Raw genomic sequence first — 20003 nt, 5'->3', positions numbered from 1 at the left:
AATCATGAAATCAAAAAGATACCTGCACTCGTATGTTTATTGCAGCACAATTCACAATTGCAAAGATACGAAGTCAACCCTAAATGCCAATCAGTTGATGAGTGGATAAAGAAAATGTTTTTCATATGTACACATGTATATATACACATGATAGAATACTATTCAGCCATAAGAATAAACGAAGTAATGTCCTTTGTAGTAACTTGAATGGCACTGGAGACCATTATCCTAAGTGAAGTAACTCAAAAACAAAAAAATAAATGCTACATATCTTGTAAGTAAGAGCTAAACTACGGCTACACAGAGAGGTTTAATAGACATAGGAGACTCACACACAGGGAGGATAGGAGTGGACGAGGGACGAAAAATTACCTGTGGGGTACAATATACACTATTCGGGTGATGGGTGCACCATAAGCCCAGACTCCACCACTATATGACATATACATGTAATGGAATTCAACTTATATCCCCTAAGTCCATTTAAAAAAACAGCATTGCCTAAATTTGGTGCTTGATGATGATCACAGCTGTATGCAATCTGCTAGTGTCTACAAAAGTGCCCCCACTGCTACCACTGCCCACAAATATCTGTGCCAAGGTTGCTGACCATTGAGGGTGCTGAGCTGTGCATCAAGGCTCTGCCTTCCATAATTGCTGTAGCCACTGATATGATCTCCTCTCACTGCAGGACTAGCTGCTCACACTATATCCTATAGCTATTTCTTTATTTGTCTATGTTTACTTATTTATTACTCAATGTCTTATTAGAGCTCTAGAAAACTGAGATGCAATCATGAATTGATAGGGATAGGTCCAATATAAAATCTGAATGAGAGATGTCTAATTATACTTAATCACCCTCTACTCCAGTACCAACTTTGAACCCAACTTGAGGTCTAATGATTAATTTTATGTGTCGACTTGACTAGACCACAGGATGCACAGATATTTGGTTAAACATTTTTCCTAGGTGTGCCCATGAGGGTGTTTCCAGAAGAGATTAGCACTTGAATTGGTGGACTGAGTAAAGCAGATGGCCCTTCTCAATGTGCATGGGCATCATACAATCCATCGAGAGTCTGAATAGCACAAAAATTTAGAGGAAGGTTGAATTTGCTTTCTGCCTGACTGTGCAAGCTGGGACTTCAGTATTTTCCTGCCATCAGTGCTCCTGGTTCCCAGGCTTTCAGACTCAGACTGGGTTCTACTGCAACTCTCAGGCCTTGGAGCTACAAGCTGGGTGTCCAGCTTGCAGATAGCTGATTATAGCATTATGCATGGGGTTGGGGAAGAGAGAGGAAGAGAGATATTTATTATAAACCATTGGCATTAATGATAAGAAAATGAGAGGAAAGAAAACAAACATATTTTAGATACACATACACACACATAAATATATTCATATCAAATTAAAGAGGAAATACTCATGGATGAGTACAGTCCTTGTAGCTGGTGTGTATAACTACCTTCTTTACTCATTTCCATCTCCTTTGCCTTCAGCAAGCACCTCAGATGGTGATGGTTCTTTACCTTTTATTCCTGAAGGGTCTGGGCCATATGTAGTCCTGCCTGAATTGGGTTGTCATTTTCCGTTGAACTTCATCACAGGACATAGTAATGCTAAGACATGTCCTAAGGGATCTGCTGTATTCCAGATATGTTTTTACTTTGCTCCATTTTAGAGTAGTAGTGCAATTTCCCTTGGTGGTCAGGACCAATCACCCCAGCCAGCATAGTAACTTCCTTATTTGCCTGTGGATTCAGAGGCTTGAGAAACCCAAAGTGGTTGGGTGGTACGCTTAACTTACAGTTCAGAGGAATCATTGTTGTGTCTCCTGGTGGGAACATACCTCCCTCTGGAACTAACATCTCTAGGCCAGCAGATCATGAGGCAAGGGAACAGGAAGCAAAAATTTTGCTAGTTGGTAATAGTGAGTGGTGCCATTTTCTTTTCTTCCCTTGATTTCTGAATGCTCAAATCCTGGCTATGGGAGAAAGAACACCATATATTGGATGCTGATTCAGAATATATAAAGCCTTCTAGAGAACCTTGCATATCCCTGCAAGGTATTGCTACCTAGCTGGAGCCATAACAGAGTCTTCAAAAGGCCATTCCACCATTTTATCATTGCTTCAGTATGGTGTGTGACATCTTAAGACCAGCGAATTCCATGACTGTGGGCCCATCTCTGGATTTCCCTTGCTGTGAAGTTATTGTATTGATTAGAAGAAATGCTGTGTGGAATATATGATGGTGAATAAGATATCATATAAGTCCATGGATGGTAGCTTTGGCAGAAGCATTGTGTGAACGTAAGGCAAATCTATATCTAAAGTATTTCTTACAGTAAGAACAAAATTCTCCTCCTTCCATGATAGAAGTGGACCAATGAAATCAGCCTGCCACCAGGTAGCTGGCTGATTACACGAGGAAATGGTGCCATACCAAGGACTCTGCTTTTGGCAGAGAGGGTACTCAGCAATGGTCAGAGCTAGGTCAACCTTGATAAGTCGAAGTCTATGCTGCTGAGCCCATGTATAACCTCTATCTCTGCCACCATGGCCACTTTGTTTATGAGCCCACGGGACAATGACAAGGGTGGCTAGGGAAAGAGACTGATTATTATCTACAGAACAGGTTATCTTATCTGATTTACTTTAATAATACTCCTCTGCGAAGGTCATTCTTTGGTGAGCAGTCACAATAGGTTATGTATGATGATGGAGAATTTATAAATATACACACACACACATGATATATTGACTTTATATCATAGTGTTTAAGTATTGTTAATTTTACTTCATAGTATTTAAGTTATGAGATATCAAGGAGAAGAGTAAACATCATTCAAAGATTTTACCTCCTCTTCTGAGGAAGGAGTTAGTGTGTTTTTGATTGTATGCAGGATAGCTGTGTTATGTTAGTCAGATTTATGAACTTGTTATTGATTTGAGGATTAAATATCATTTAAGGAGATGTTTATGGGTGTCAAGTTGACAATGGGTGGACTTGTGATGGTTAATTTTAAGTGTCAGCTTGACTGAGCCACAGGATGCCCAGGTATCTGGTTAAATATCATTTCTGAATGTGTCTGTTAGAATGTTTGCAGAAGAGATTAGCATCTGAATTGGCCTGGTCTGAGTAAAGCAGATGCCAGCCTCCCAATGTGGATGGGCCTCATTCAGCCCACTGAGAGTCTGAATAGAACAAAAAGGCAAAGAAAGGTTGAATTTGCTCTCTGCCTGGCTGCGTGAGCTGAGACATTGCTCTTTCTCTGCCCTGGCTTCTTCTGGTTCGCCAGCTTTCCTGGGTCTCCAGTTTGCAGATGGCAGTTGTGAAATTTCTCAGCCTCCATAATCACATGAGCCAATATGAGAGAGAGACAGACAGAGACAGAGAGAGAAAATGAATATATATAAATGAATGAATAGGAAATTATATAGTCTCTTATATACATTATATATTTATATATATATATGATATTAAAATCTCCTATTCATTCTGTTTCTCTGGAGAACCCTGACTACATATATGTGTGTATGTGTGTATATACATATATACACACATATATATAATAAATGAATATACATATAAAATGAATGAATATATTACATATAGTCTCCTATTACATGTATTATATTATACATGATATAATATATAATTTGATATATTCTTTTATGTATTATATAATATATACTACATATGATTTTCAATAATATAATATCATATATCTATAATATATAAAATCACCTATTCCTTCTGTTTCTCTGGAGAACCCTGACTAATATGAAGTCCTTAATTTTCCCTTCCTTTAGAATGTTTTCTTTATAAATTTCCAAATGTATTGGGTCCTCAGACAATGCACTCTGTAGGTCCTCTTCTCACCACTTCTAGACCTGCTTGAATCCTGTGCTGATCCCACTTAGGCTCAGGCTGCAACAGCTGCCACACAGGTTTTTCCCACTGAGGGCATGTAAGGTGCTGTTTCAGGCTCTGTGGGCCATACAAAGATGAATCAGACATAGTCTCTGACCTCAAGGAGCTTGCAAGTTGCTTTACCTAAGTCCCCTGAGCTAGCAGGATGTATTCATACAGTAAAGGCCACTGATATGTTTGTGGAGCATTAATTTTTCTACTATGCATGGTAAAAGGACATATGGAAACCAGTAGAAGGCAAGAGGGCCCTTCTTTCTATAGGGAAAGGGAGATTTTTTCTTTCTATAGGTCTTAATTCAGCACTCCAAAATTCTGAATCTCTAGGAGACTAAGCTTTTGATTTTATAATAAGTTAAAGCACATGGGTAGCCTATCAGATATTTTTCTCTTAGAGTAGGGAAAGGGGACAATTGATACAGGGTAATGGTTCCACATTTTTATACATGCCCTGGTTCTGAGATTTTTATCCATCTTAGAGGATAAAAGTTTCAAAAATGGTAACCTTCAAAACTTTGAGACACTCATTAGAAAAGAGTGATGTGTGTTAGAGAAATATGAGCAGTTACACTCAACAATAATGCATATTACATAAATATTGGCAGTTATACTAACATTGGTATAAAGCCCACCCACTGGGATTGGTTTCCCATTTTGAGAATGGCTAAAGGTTTGATTCATGGTCCTCTGACTCCTAGAGGAGCTTACTTTTTTCCCTTAAAAAAATGTGTTTCCAATCCAGAAGAAAGAAATGTCCACTTTTTTCCACTAATCTTAGAAGTGAGACTTACAGAGACGATGTATTTTGACAACAAATGATTTTTTAAGGAAGAAAAAAATAAAGACAAAAGAATAAGGGCCTCCCTTTTATTTTCTTTTAGAAAGAATAGTTTTAAAGATATTGAATGTGTTTTTTCTTTCAAGCCTCTCTGTACTGTATTTATACCATGAGTCATTGTTTATATAATTTAATTAACATTGGCTAGTGCCGGCAAACTAAAACACTGTCTTAAAGCACTTGCTTGAAAAGTCTCCTTGTTCCTGAGCTGTCATTTCTTAGCATGATGGATAATGGATAGAAATAATTTTCTGAACAAGGCTAGACAGCTTAAATGATTAGAGCTTCAAAGAATTAGCAGCCTTAACTAAACATCTTATTTTTCAAGACGCATTATTAAAGGAAAATACCATAGGGGCTATGATGAATCTAAAAACACTTCTAAAACAGTTCCATTGTCTATGACAGGTAAGTTTACACCAAGTATACTTGCAGAGGCTCATTTAAATCAGCTTTCCAAACAATAATACCTCATAAATCCCTCCGCCAGAGTGGCTTAAGGTAGCTTTGAATGTCCAGCATCAATGTAAGATACACACAAGTGGAAATATTGAGGCTTGTTCTGTATGTGCCAGGCCTGGATTCATCTCCCACAGACAACATTTTGTGTTTCTTCTGCAGTTCTACATATGCAAAGGATTTCTATTTGTTTGTTAAAAATAAGATTCAATATTATCCCATCACTAGGATTGCATTTCCTAGCTTAGGCCCATTCTCTTGGCGCACATGGATTGCTTTCTGTGCTGCCACTTGGAAGAATTCACCCCCTTTATTTTATTAGAGCATTTTTATTGTTCAATAAAATTTTTTTTAGTTTTATGTCCAATATTGTAAATGGTAAGGAAATGATGGAAAACTTTCAGGGCAATCAAATATCTAAGGAAGTAAGCAAATCAATTTAATAAAAGCTCTATTCTTTTCAAAACTATTTCTTTCTCTGAAGCACAGAGAGCAGAGTTACCAAAGGACATTTCTGCTGATGCTTCTTAATCTTTTCCTGGGGAAAGAGAATAGACTCAATTTCCTGACCAAGGTCAAGAATAAATCCTTTTATCTCTTCTATTAACATCCAGTCTTAATCCATCTCATTGGAAAACACTTTACAAATATTTAAGACAAATTTGAGAAATAAAAATGAGGCCATCCTTAAAAAGTTGTTACTGCTGAGTTTGCACCAGTTATAATCATGCAACCCACTACTTGTGTAACTGTAGGCAAGTCATCTTGTTGGAGCCCATGTTTCATCTGTAATGTAGGGAAGATAATATTTATTTCACACTGATAATTTAAGGTTCTAATTAGATTACATATGAAAACACTTAGCACAATATTTAGCCCACTACAGGCAAAATAGAACAACAACAACAAAAAAAATGTTTACTCACATATTATAATGAGGGAAGTGTAATTAACATCAAACTGCATCTCATTTGAGACATAGGGGAGGAAAAGTCTCCCCAAGAAGAATTCAAACAGGCAGACATAATTTAGGAGCTATTGTTTCTGTGTTCTCCCACCTTCTAATGCCTAATGCACTTATGAGGATTATTAATATCCTTATAATCCTCTGATGATCGATCCTTCTTTATCACCAAGATTAGGTTTTGCCTAATACCATAGTGCCCGGTATTTCAAAATTACTTCTTGCCAATTCATCTTCATCCAATAAAACTCTTCTTCCCTTAGTGATTCTCAAACTTGGCTGCACATAGTAGCTAACTGGGGATCTTTCAAAAAACAAAAGAAAACAAAAAAACCAGTGCCAGGATCCAACCCACAGAGATTGCGATGTAATTGGTCCAGGGTGTAGCCTGGCCATCGGGATTTTTGTAAACTTGCCAGATGATTCTAATGTTCAGCTAAAGTTGAGAACAGTGCCTTAGATGTTGAATGTCAGGAAAGCAATCTGATGGCTAACACCAGTGATTTTCACACATGAAACTATATCGGAATAATCTGGGGAGCTTTTTTAGAAATGCAGATTCCAGAGCATGTCTCAGACTTACTGAATCCAAATTTCAGAAAGCGGGACCCAGAATATATATTTTAAGCACGTCTCACAGATAATGCTTATATAGGCTGCACAGCACCAAAGTACAATGAAATCTGATTACTCACTGTTACCCAAATATAAATCATATCTATTACTGAACCCAGTGTTTCCTAGTCTTTGCCTTTTCTAGCTGCTAGCTGCTTAAAATAGTTTGTATGCAATGTTTTGCCAAGAAAGATAACAAAATATTGTTAAATATTAGATAAATGTCACAAAATGCTTAACAAATCCCAAGTGCAGTGGTGAGAAATTGCATGCATTATTTTATTGAATCTATGCAATAACACTGTGAATTGGTTCCATTTTATAGCATAGGAAACTGAGGTTTAGAGGGGTAAGGTAATTTTCCTGGGGACCAATCAGTCTAACATTAGAGCTTGTGGTCTTAATTAACCTCTATATCAGTGTTTTTCAAAGTGGGGTCCCAGGACCACCAGTATCAATAGCATGGGGGACATTATTAGAAATATAAAACCTCAAACCCCATCCTAGACTTACTGAATCAGAAATTCTGGGGCTTGGGACCATCAGTTTGTGATTTAACCAGCTGATGCATCTTCACGTTTGAGAACCACTGATCTATACCGTACCACCCACCTGCTGAAACAAGAATGTCCTTCTCCAAAGTACTGAATACAGAGCCTTTAATCTCAGTGTCATATAGGAATTCGGTGTGATTCCTCCTAAGAAATGAGGCAGGACACGCACTGCAGTCCTCAATTCAGCTTTAAGTGGAGCAGACCAGACCCGTTAGGAGACACGTGAGTGGAATAGGGATTGATACTAGTGCTAAAAGAAAAATTTTAAACAAATTAAATTTAGCAAAGTTTACTTGAGCAAAATTTATTCATGAATTGGGCACCATCCTGAACCAGTGGAGGTTCAGTGAGCTCCGCCCAGCAATGTGACTAGCAAGCTTTTATAGGCCACACACAGAGAGTAATCATCTGATTGGCTACAGCTAGTTGTCTGCCTTATTTGGGGTGGCGTGATGAGACATTTGCTTTATTTGAGCATGGTGTGAAGAGCTGGCTGCCTGTGGTTGCTAACCAAGCTGCTTGGGACTGGCTGAATCTGGACTGTTTATTATACTCAGGTTTTGGTTTGTTTACATACTAAGGTTGCAGTTCACTACATAGGGACTCATGATATGGAGGCAGCCTCAGGCCAAATTTAACTTAATTTAATACCACCCAGCAGCAGGAGGAGCGGCAGGAAGACAGAAACCACTTCCTCCTCCCCCTTACCTTGTCCCCTCTCCCTAGGACTATGTCTTTCCCCAGCTGACTCCAGGAATGCTGGAATTGGCAGAAGACAAATAATAGTAATTATTTTCTTTTTGTAAATGACTTACCATGTACACCTCATTACCATAATACACAATGATAATCATGCACATGATCATAAAAGCTTTTAATTATTTAATTTCAACCTTAAATCTTTCTCATGTATGTATAGTCCCCTCAGAATCTGAATGTCTCTCATTATTTAAAATAATTACAGTGAGCATTGCTTCTGGGTTTGTTTTGGAGTGGTTGTTTTCTGCTCTCTTTCCTTTCCATGCTCAAACTATCCTGGTTAACAGAGAGACCAAATTTTACCATATTCTCCTATTTAAAAGCTGGCATGGTTGTTTTAGATGTTCATATGTGAAAATGTGTGTAAGTATTACCACGACATATGTATTTTTTCTCCGAGCTTAAAGTTACCACACGATGCCTCTTCCTTTTGGCCTTGTATTTTAAAGTCCTCTACCCTAGTAAAGGCTGATGGATTTTCCATGTATCTTGCAGAAGTCTGCTTTATTGCTACTATGATAGCATAAAACTAAATGGGCAGTGACATTTCAAGAAAGGGATGTGGGAGAGGGCGGTTTGCACATAGTAATGGATCTGGGAAAACTCCATTCTTGCTTCCCTCCCAGTGTCCTTTTAGTGATGGAGTCACTGAATAAGTTACACATTCTAAGAGCATTTTAAATCTGTGTTTGTTAGTGGAGCAGCTGATTAATATGAAATGTAGGGGGAAAATGAAACCACAAATCTAAGGACAAATAAAATACAACCTGTCAGCAGGTCAGGTTTGTTTTTCTACCTTCCTTCTTTCCTGTCTTCTTTCGTTTCTTCATAATTAACCAAGTATTTATTGAACGTGGTCCAATAAAAACAAGGCTAGATTTGGAGTCACTCAGACCTAGGTTTGATTCTCATCTCCACCTCCTATGAGCTGAATGTTCAGCTTATCTGGCTTATTCACTTTCTTCTCTATGCTTCAGTTTCCTTTTCTGTAAAAAGGGGACATAATGGGTTATTGAGAAAATAAAGTAAATGAATATGCATGTAAAATCCTTACACAGGGCTTGGCCCATGACTCAATAATGGGATCTTACTTCTCTTCGCCCTTTCTGCATAGTTGATCTGTGGTTCTTTTCAGAATAAATGTTCCCCATGCTCTTCTTCAGAGACTTCCAAGGGTGAGTGAACAATACTACCTTCTCCCTGATACCTAGTCTCCCATATTACTGAGTATCCCCCCGGAAACAGGGACTCCGAAAATTAGAAGAGAATGGCTTCCTTGAGAAGATATTGTTGCATAATAATGGTTATGTTGGGGATGGCCTTCAAATATAGTTTTCTTTGTCTACTAATTTAGAGCTGGCTGGAAAAACAGGGATTTCAGAACAACAAAAATATTCAGATTGCACACTCTGAGGCTAAGATTTGAACCCAAATTATTCCCAAGTAAAAATAGCTTGTTGTGTTAGAAAGATCATAAATTTTATTAGCAAGCAGACAGAACTTGCTTCAAGATCAAGCAAGTTGTTCAAAGTCCCTTTGAGCTTTAGTTTGCAATAATACCTATCTATAGGTTTCTGTGAGCATTGAATAAAATGATGCAGGTCAGGAACATGGAACATGGAAGGTAGTCAACAATTGGAAACTATGATTATTTTCATTTGAGGTTATTTTTACCACTCTTTCATTTGTTACTAAGCCCCACATTTTGATCTAAAAAAACAGAATTTGACTCTATCTTGTAAAGTGCCATCAGCCAATTTCATTCAACATGGAGTTCATGTAAAAACTTAGTGCTCTGACCTTGGCCTAGTTCTAATTCTCTGGCCCCATCTTTCTTTATCTGTAAAGGGAGAGAAATGTACCTAATGGATCTGGTAGTCACACTTTTTGCTTTTATAGGGTTTGTAGCACATCTCACAATTACAATGGATTGCTTGCTTATTTGATTAATGCCTATCTCTCCCATCAGATTGCTTATCCCCATGAGAGATTGTTTTGTTCATTGTAGCACCCCTAGGACCTAACACAGTACCCAGGACCTAGAAAATAATAACATTTGTGGAATACATCAATAAATATGACATGCAAGTGGCATAGAAATTAATTGTTCTTTCACTCAATTCCTTCAATCTTTCATACAATAAATATTTTTAAATGTTTAATATGTATAAAACCATACACTTTGTGGTTAGCAAGGCAATTTTGTCCTAGACTATCTCATTCAGTCTTCATGAAACACTGCAAGGAGATTTTGCCTTTAGGCCCATTTTGAAGATAAGTAAAGTAGAACTGAAAGATATTAAAGAATTTTTCTATGGTCACACAAATGTCAGTGAAAAAAAGATAACCAAATAAATTTTTTCTAAGTTTGAAGATATTTTCAAATAGTAAGCACCTTACATATATTAACTTTACTTAATCCCTACAAAAGGAGGCTTTGAGGTGGTTACTATTATTATCATCAGCTTTCAGTTGACAGAAAAAGGTAGGTGACTTTCCCAAGGACAAAACTAAGTAGAGGTTAAGCAACTTGCCTCTGAACTCAGATAATAAATAGCAGAAGGGGATTTGAACCCATGTAATCTAGCTCCAAAGTCCATACTCTTAGCCATTATAGTATAATACTTGATAGAAATCTATACACAATTCCAAAGGAAATACCAAAGGTTGCTAAGCTTCCTTTGGTTGGGGTCAGCTGAGTTAGTGAGGGGTGGCCAAAAACTGGAACACAGTGGGATTAATCCATGTATGTGATTTATGAAATTTTTGAGGTTTTTCTACTTTTATATTTAGGTTAACACAAAGATGTGCTATACTTGGTATACGTTCAATAACTCTGTAATGATATTATGAAGTATACAATGTCAAACCTAACATTATTCATATAAAAGAATCCAAATAAAACATAAATCAGAGCAATTACTAATTATTCCACTGAACAAATGTTCTTTTTTCTTAGCATAACATATAATATTCCAGAATAAAAGTTTCAACAAGAGTCAGCTTGAAATTTATCCTCAACACCTTTGATTCAGTCTAGTTTGATCTCAGTACAGTAAAAGTGTTAATCTCAATCTAAAAGCCAACGAATTGCTTGGAATTGGAGCTTTTAAAAAGAGAATTCACTCTGTAATATGTGTTATTAATATAGGACAAGCACTCATTCTTGTAACTTTGGGAGAGGGGAAGAATTTGGAGTAAAATCTTTTAAATTCAAAACTATTCTCTACTTGAGAGCAACTTCATCTTTCATCTCAAAGTTCTGATTTTAGTTTATGAACCTTCAGCCATCAGAATACCCTAAAATATGGGTTTAGGATCTCACAACTGAAGATCTGTGAAACTGAGGATCTCCCTTTGCCCTTTAAAAATAAACTAGCCATAAAATCATGAAACTTCCACTGTTTTCACTTCTAAGCAGTTGTAAAAGGAGATTATTCCAAGAATAATCTCAGAAATAAGGGTGAAGGGAAAGAAAATAGTTGGGTTATAATGAGCCTTAGCTTCTTACAGCTACCTTAGTTTCAGCCAAATATATTCAAATAACACTGACAATAGACCATCTGCTTGAAATTCAAAAGCAATAAACTCTTCTTTTTGTTAAAGTAACTTTAAGATCAACTAGACAACCTCAGGGATATAAATAAACAAATCCTGAGTTGTCGTTTTTTTTTTAATTTTCTCCAACTAGATTGTAATTTTCCATTGTAGAACTGATTCACACATCATGTGTTTATTCATTCATTTCACAAATATTTATCCATGCCTACTATGGGTAAGACAATATGAAAACTTGTATTTCCCACTTTGGTGCCTGCTGTATAGCAGGAACTCAGTAAAAAGGGTTTGTGTAATGCAATTTTTCATCTGTCATCATACTCAGGTTCATTAAACTTACAGTAGGTCAACTTTTATTCATTCACTTAATAAATATTGGTAGTTCTTGTGCTACCCTGCCAACCACTGGAGATACAATGATAAGTGAAACATACATGGCTCTTGCCTTATGTGGCTTATGGACAAAGATTCTCACCAACACATATAATTTTTATTGGATTGTGCTATAAGGGAGAGATTCTCATCATCTGGGGTGAGGCGAGAGCTTTAAGGAGTCAGGAATTCCTAAGAAGTGACATTTGACTCAAGATCTAAACAATGAGAATAAGCTATAGAGGTATCTGAGACAAGGACCCCTGAAACACAAATTCCTGCACTAGTGATTTACTACAGAGAGATGGGTAAGGGCATGAGGAGTAGGGCAGAGAAGGGAAGGAAGCTAAGCAATGGTGTGCTCTTAGGCAAAGTGATGCAGAGACTAGCTTTGGCCGGATCCTTCAGGGGAACTCTGGATTGTGTGCCTTGCCTCACAGCTGTCCTGACCTGTGGCAAGGTTGCTGGTCTTTCAAGCTCGTTCACTTAGTCATTGTTTAAAGGCCCCTGTGGGAGGGGGGCTTAAATGTGTAGACACCTCCTGTCAGCAAAGAGGCTGCAGTAACCAGAGGTCAGTCCTCCACAAAGAAGCTGAAGGTGCTAGGTGGAGTGAAAGCCCACAGGAGGAAAAGTTGCAAAGAATTGATGGAAAAGTCTTCTAGGAGACCAAGGAGAGCACCAGCATTGATTTTCACAGTAGATGAGGGGAAAATGTTCCAATATATGCAAAGCTCCTATGGTGAAATGGAGTCTTGGCAGGAGCAGGGACTGAAAGAAATGCAGAATGGTTAGAGACAGTCTAGACTATGAGGTGGATTGGTATGGGGTGGGCTGGAGTGGGAGGTGAAGGCAGGTTGCAGGTAGGGTTAAGGCCATGATTTTATCCAAAGCAGTGGGGGGCCACTGGACAGTTCTGAGCAGGGAAGCAACAGACTTGGATTTGCATTTTCAAGTTTTTTCCAACCACATTATGGAAAATGAGGAGATACTTGGGTGGAGGTAGGCAGACTCAATTAGAATGTAATATAGAAAAGAAATGATAGTGGAACAGAGTCAAGCAGTGGTAAAGAGAGAAAGAATGGAGAAATTTTAGGAGAAGAAATCACTGGGAATTGTTGATGGGTTGGATGGGGGAGGGGAGTGCAGAGAGATATGGAGATTTCTGGCTTGCCTGAGGACATTGGTGGTAGTTTCATTCACGTAAAATTGTGAACATTGGAATGCTAGCTTTTTAGGGCTTAGAAATAAGAAAGATACACATATTCACACGAAGGTGGAGGCTCATCACCCACTGACTGTCTACTTTAATTCTGCTAAGAGATTACCTGTTGACTGGGTAATAGTATCATTTTGGGAACAAGGAGAGGAACTAGCAACCATAGGTGAATTTCCATATGGGAGTTTGGCAGATCTAGACAGGTCAACTTGCTCCAGGGAAGCAAGTGGGTGGATGAGATGGGACTGAATGGAAAGACAGACCTAGCACAGATGAAGGAATCATAGAACAACATGAGACAGAAGATAATTAATGCTCAGGTATGTGATTCAACTATAAATCAAAAATACCCCAGAGAAGTTTTTAAAGGAGTAAAATAATCAAGATTCTAGCACATGGTTGGGCACCAAAGTTGGTTTCAGTTTTTCTGCATTCTAAATAATGCTGGAATGAATGTCAAAGGGAGTGGAGTTCCTAGGTCACGGGGAATATCATTCCAAAGTCCTTGATACATACGGTCAATTTGCTGAACCTCCAGTAGCGCTTGAATATGCACCCCTGAACCCCATCCTACACCCTCAGTTTTGCTAAAGAGAAGTAAGTTATGAGGGGGAGGGAAAGTATCTTGTTTTTGTTTTGGATTGTTTTTACTTGATTACTTGTAAGATTAAAGTTTCTAGTGTAATTTTGTATCCCTTTTTAAAAAAGATCTTCATGTATTTTGCCCAAACATCTGCTGGGATATTCGCAATTTTTCTTATCCAATTGTATAAATCATTTACATATAACAATATGAACTTTATGTATATTTGATATGGATATTTAACCAGATATACTATTTTATGTCTAGTCACCTTTAATTCTAGACTGTGGAATTTCTATAAAATTTTGGGAGGAGTTTTGTTTTCACTGATTTTTAAGCTTAGAAAGTTTTTCCTGGTTTAGAGATAAAAGTATATGTCTGGAATTTGTTTTTTAAAAATCCAGCAGTTGTACAGAGGAACCACAATTGGTCGTGTGTTGTTCATGCTGAAGCTGAGTATGGGGGTCCATGAAACTTTTTTTTCACCTCTCTATAAAATTTTACTAAATTTTTTATAATGATGATTTTTTTCAAGTTATTTTTAATTCAAAGGCCAGAAAAATAGTTCTGCATCATTGCTGTAGTCTTCTAACTAGATGCTTTGTTTCCTCCAATCTATTCTCAACACAACAACCTGGGTGATCTGTTAAAATGTAAGCATTTTAGCTCCTCATTTGTCCTAATGACATTTAGCCGCCCACAAGGTCCTAAGGGGTTCAGACTCCACCACCTCGTTTACTGCTCTGGTCTCACTTACTGCTCTTCCTCCTTACTGACTCTCCTTCCACCACACTGGCTTCCTTTCTCTTTCTTGAACATGGGTTCAAGCACACTCCCACCCCAGGGCCTTTGCACTTGCCATTCCATCTGTTGTCCTAAATTCCTGCATGGTGAATTTTATCTCCCCCAGGTCTTACTCAAATAACCCCTTATCAGTGACATTCTCCTTGACCAGGCTATCAGAAATAGCACCTCTCCACATACTCTATCATCTTCCTCTTCTTTTACCTCACATCATCTAGCAAGAAAAGGTATGCAATTATTTTTTGTTTACTATCATGCAGAATATAAACTTCTTGTGAGTTTTTATCAGTTTTAACTTTCACTGTATTTCCAGTGCCCAGAACAGTACTGAAAAAAGTAGTCACTAAATAAATATAGGTTAAATGAATGAATGATATAGTCAGGTATTAAGAAAATGATTAAGAACTATGGCACATCTAAGGTGGAATATAGTACAGTCATTAAAAATTGGGATGACTTTTTTCATAATATAGGGAAATGCCTGTGCTCTACTGCTAAGCAAACAAAGGGAAACACAAAATTTTTACCTTTAAAAAATATGGTTGAAAAAAACAGGGTGGAAATGGATTCTCTCTCTGGGAGAATTTGATGTGATAATTTTCATCTTTGTTTCTATATTTTCCAAATTTTCTTCAAAGACTTATAATAAGTAGGGAAATTTTAAGAAAATATAGTAACAAATTATATATCTAAGTTTTCACTTCTAGGACAATATCTTATGTGACCAGTAATAATACTTTATTGTAATACTCATAATATACATCACTAGATTCTCCTGGACAACGCATAAGCATATTAATAAATTTATATTAGGGTGTTCAATGACATCATTGGCAAGAACAAATATGCACAGAGTACTTGATGAGTCCAGAGGTAGATGCCTTGAGAATTTATACACACAGGGACAATGTCTTTCTTGTTTATTGTGAAATCTCTAGCACAGGACACAGCAAATAGCCCAAAGTATGTACAAATAAATAATTATTGAACAAATGAGGCAGTAAGACCTGGAGCTATTACTTTCAAGTAACTTTAATAAGAGAATGAACACTTATAGCACTAGATTTTGCTTCTTCTTTTAAAAGACTTAGCATATTTGTGATTATGTGTATATACATGTTTTACCTCCTATATTGCAAAGTTTGTGGTTGCAGAGGCCATATCTGTTTTGCCGATGACTGTGTCCCCATTGTCTAGCACCAGGCCTGACACATAATAAGGGCTCAGTAAATATTGGTGGCATCACTAATGGATGAATACCCTCAAAATTCCCAGCAAGGTAGAATGTGTGCAAAGTCATAAAAGGTGCAAAGAGGCTTAGAGAGTTAGGGAGGCAGAATTTACATCTTATTTAAAGGAATCTACAAAATACAAGGAAAAGATTTGGCATTTGAGCTTTATCTTAAAGAATAGATAGATTTTTTTTTTTTTAAAGCATGATAGGAAAATAGGAAAGTATTTCTGGCAAAAGCACAGAATTATTGATGGTATCAGATGTGTTTCTCTTGGTTTTTGTGACTTGGCACCTTTTGAAAAGTTGGTCTTATTTTTTAAAAAGTTTAATTGTAGGGACCCACAGCTGGTACCTTAAGTGCCAGATGCTGGTTTTGTTTCATAGTTAACGGTGGCAACATCGCTTAATTGTATATTTACAACCAAACACATGTTGTTTCATGAAAACTACTTGATAATTACACAGCGGCTACTGGAACCCCTGATAATTACACAGTTACACGTGTTACCACTACCAAGTTATCTCCTGATAGCTGAGTAATTAACTTGTCAACTCAGCAAATGGAGCTGGAGGCTAGGCTTCTGAAACGCTTGTTCCTTGTCTTACAGATGTTTGTGGGTTCTGTCGGCACTTGTTGAACTTGGTGCCATTCTCCTCTCAGTCATTTGGCACTTAACCTGGAGGAACTTTCTGTCTCCCTAAACTCCCCAAACCTCTTTGCACCTCTTGTGACTCTTTAACACATTTTACCTTGCTGGGAATTTTGGTAGTATCCATCCATCCATCCATCATCCATCACACCACAAATATTCGTTGAGCCCACAGTATATACCAGGCCCTGAGACTCACTGATGCTGCTTGGTAAAACAGTACGGGGTACTAGAAAGGGCACAAATCTGGCTTTGAATTCTGGAACTGCTACTCTGTGATTGCGTGCTAGTTTCCTAATCTATAAATGGGCTTAATAATGCCTAACAGGGCGGTTGTTAGGATGACAGATAATGAAAAGCCTTGGCATAAAATTAATACTCAGTACACCTTACTCAACCACTGCCCGCTCCCACCCCAGACCCCAATTAGGCTTAACTGTTTCACTTTTTCATCAAAACAGATCCCAGAGTACCCTCTACTTGGGATTGTTAAAATTTCTAGATATGATTGAAATTGAAATGACTACACTTTTTAAATTCTCAAAATTCAGATACATTAGCTAGATCAACTGACCTTTTTAAAAAATATATTGAAATTAACAGATTTTGCTAAATGGTACCAAAAATACCTGTAATGGTAAAGGTAAGTAAGATATGTAATCCTAATCTGTTTTCTATTTCACAAACCAATGCACAAATAAAAAAATTAGGTCATAAACAGGCAAAGTGTATCTGCTTACAAGGTAGAATTCCAGAGTTCTAAGATCTCCAGCTCATTTGAGACTACTTGTTGCTCCCTGCTCTAGTGCTCTCTGTCCCAAAGCTTCAGTTCATTAGAAAGCAGCTTTGTCTAGAGAACAAGCTACCAGACACTGTGCAGAGACAAAAATAAAATAGATTTTGATATTAAAACCTACTTCTAGAATGAAATAAGATATCATTGAGGCTGGAACAGATTACGTGACTTGTCCATGTTAATGAAAGTAGGAGGTGGCAGAGCTATAATTCAAACTCGCCATTCTGACTCCTAACCCTTTGTCTTTATACACCACCGCCCTTCCTCAAGCCAACTTACACAGTTCCTTGAAAAACTTGCCATCTAATGCTTATTTATTTATACTTATTAAGTGGCTACTATATGATGATAAAATATTATGCCCTGGAGGAATAAAAATGATCATAAGTAGCACTTATTCAATGCCTGCTATGTGACAGGCACAAATTTTCTATACACATGAGCTCATTGGACCATTGTAACAACAATGTAGGAAAGGTACTATTATCGTCTTCCATATATGCATAAAGAAACTGAGGCACAGAAAGCTTATATAACTTGAATGAGGTCACACCCCATTAAGCGGTACGAGTGAGATTTGAACCTAAGCTGACTATCTCCAAAGTACACACTGTTAGCCATCAAGCTTCCTCTGCTCTGTTTTGCTGTAGCTACAAGGCCCAGCAGAGGACTAGAACAAGCCTAGGCGCACCTTAGACCCCAGACACAAAGAGCTCACAATATAACAGGGAAGAAAGAAACAGAAACAAATACCATTCAATATGCTGGTTATTATAACGTGTAGTTGTGATAGAGCCAGGAACCCAAATCCCTGCTCAGTCAGTGAAGGCTCCTGAGAAAATATGAAAGATGCCAACCACATGTGCCCCAGTTATTCCTTGCCAGGGTTTTTGTCTGAATCCCTGCCTACTCTGGGAAGCTGGAATAGACCCCATGTGGAATAAGTGAATCAGAAGTAAACTTCTAGGGAGAACTGTAAGACCATGCTTGGAATCAGTCCCAAGTAACTAGTTTCCCCATGTTCCTTGTCTCATGGTACCCACCTGGTTCAATTTGGCACTCTCAGTCTTGGGGACTCTCTAGCAAAAGGTAGACCCAGGCTAAATTTTATATCCCAGCCACAAGGGAAGATAGAGTGCCCCATGGCAAGTAGTCATTTTGACCCCTCTGTTCCTCCAACAAAATGTCCTTCGGGCATCACCAGAACTCTCCTTCTGGTCAAAGAAAGTAGAGAAATGAACTGTGTATGCCAACACAACAGAAGCCTGGCAAAGCTCAGTGGAAGCCTAGAGGAACAGCTACACGCATGGCCTTTGAGGAGAAAGAACAGTTTCCAGAGGAGGGAATGTTTGGGTCAGGTCTTGAAGGATGAGTAGGAATTGCCAAACACATGGGGAAGAAGAGAATTCTTGACAGAGGGAACAGGCATACACAGAGTAGAGACAGGGAGAGGTAAATGGTAAGTGATATGGCTATAGATATGATGGAAGTAGAATATAAAGAATTGTGCTTACCAAGTTAGTAATTCTAAGTTTTCCTGGGACTTATGGGTGATCTTGAGGCATGGAACTGACATGATTTATTAGAACGAGTGCCAGAGGTGGGGAACCTGTAGCCTTCTGCTATCAAGATTGTTCTTTTTTACACATGAAAGGAGGCAAGAGGCAAGGAAAGCTTCATCTTTCTCTGCTGCCCCCTTTTAATAAGAGGATTTATTCTGTAAAATTTGGATTCAGTCAAAAGGTTGCACTTAAGGACCTAGAAGGCCACATGTGACCTTAAGACCACAAGTTCTATACCCCGTGCCTACTATGTGATAATAAAATATCATGCCCTGGAGGAACGTGAGGTTGTGAATAAGCCAGAGACTGAATGTGGCGGCTATTTATGAATAATAACCTTCAGGGCTTAGTGTCAGATATGGGGAGAGAAGAGGCAGGGAGAGAAGAGCATGCCTCAGCATCTTCGATAGGAGCAAAAGTAACAGGTAGAAACATACACAGTAAAACACTGTAAATCTATTCTTAAAGAATTATAATGGCAAAGTTGCAAAAAATATGGGCAATCTTAAGTTTCAGAGTCCTATTCTCCTGATTGGTAGATGATGCTGGATGTGGGAGGCAGGGTAGAGGAAAGGAAGATTTAACTTGACTTCCAGGCAGAGCTATTCTTTCTGAGTTTCAATGACACTTCCATGCCAGACCATAGTGTCCATTGTGAGTAGGGAGCTCACTCTGAGAGAAATAACCCCACCTGTGCCAGAATGCCTCCCCAAGTGGCTTCCAAGTCCCCTATATCTGCTCTGAGCACCAGAAACTTAACTTTCAGAGAATGGTCAAACATTTTAGGTTGGATCTATGAGCCAAAGTATTCATCAACAAAAATTCTGGAACCTAATCTTTGACTCATGACATGAAAACAAAAGTTTTATTAACAATGACTGAACTCATTCTCTGAAATTCATACAGCTTAAATAATAGCTAATGTTTATTGAGAGCTTTCTTTGTTCCGGGCCATGCACTAAGGGATTTATATATAGATTGCTAATGCAATCTTTGCTGTAATAGAAATTTGAGTTTAGGTGCCCATTCTCCTCCCAACTTTGCTCACTACAATTCTCCACAGAATTACCAACTACCATGGGAGCAGAAATAGGTCCATTGG

The sequence above is a fragment of the Eulemur rufifrons genome, chromosome 8 (genome assembly GCF_041146395.1).
Source record: "Eulemur rufifrons isolate Redbay chromosome 8, OSU_ERuf_1, whole genome shotgun sequence".
Taxonomy (NCBI): domain Eukaryota; kingdom Metazoa; phylum Chordata; class Mammalia; order Primates; family Lemuridae; genus Eulemur; species Eulemur rufifrons.
This window is presented reverse-complemented; position numbering follows the sequence as displayed.